This window comes from Galeopterus variegatus, unplaced genomic scaffold (assembly GCF_000696425.1).
Source record: "Galeopterus variegatus unplaced genomic scaffold, G_variegatus-3.0.2 Scaffold17648, whole genome shotgun sequence".
Taxonomy (NCBI): domain Eukaryota; kingdom Metazoa; phylum Chordata; class Mammalia; order Dermoptera; family Cynocephalidae; genus Galeopterus; species Galeopterus variegatus.
In genome coordinates, this window is record NW_007743759.1 from 16,784 (window position 1) to 17,378 (window position 595).

Here is a 595-nt window from a genome sequence, read left to right on the forward strand (position 1 = left end):
TATTCATCTGTATAAGTGCTTGAGAATATAACACATTGGACATGATTTTTCAATGCAGTTATGTGAACATTCCTATGTCTAGATAAGCAATTTTTATAATGCTGTAGCTAGTTTGAATTATCACATTATATACATACTTATGTAATAGCATTTGGATAATTTAATTTTTACAACTTGATGAATTTTCCATCTTTTCTTTGAATTACAGTGACTTGCAAGGAGTAAGAACAAATGACAAAAGGGATGGAAGTGACAGGATTCTCAGTGGAAACAAGGTGTGTAAAGAGGGGCTTCTAGAGCTCTTCTCTCCAGAGTCATGCTGTGGGTAACAATGTCTCAGATACTATTTATTATTGATTCAGTTAGATCTGGAGACTAACACAAAAATTGAGTTTACTAAAGATTTTTTGGAGACAGTGAGAAATTTACAACATTTATATTACATGAGATCTGTGATAGCCTCTTCTATGTTCCATTGTGCATGCCCCTTCACCAGTATGGTAAATGTTGTTTTAGCTTCCAAACAACACTTATCAAACCAGAAATGGGGAAGGTAAAACTCATATTGCCGACATAAGGGACAAAAAATAATTAA

The 595-nt window shown here is 33.3% G+C and overlaps 1 long non-coding RNA gene across 1 annotated transcript in view; it reads left to right on the forward strand.

Annotated features, from left to right (window-relative positions):
• Positions 1 to 206: 206 nt before the first annotated feature.
• LOC103582737 overlaps positions 207 to 595 on the forward strand; it is a 953-nt gene continuing 564 nt past the window's right edge. Inside the window, exon 1 of the long non-coding RNA XR_549781.1 lies at positions 207 to 275. This is a non-coding gene — a long non-coding RNA (uncharacterized LOC103582737). The remainder of the gene's footprint in view (positions 276 to 595) is intronic.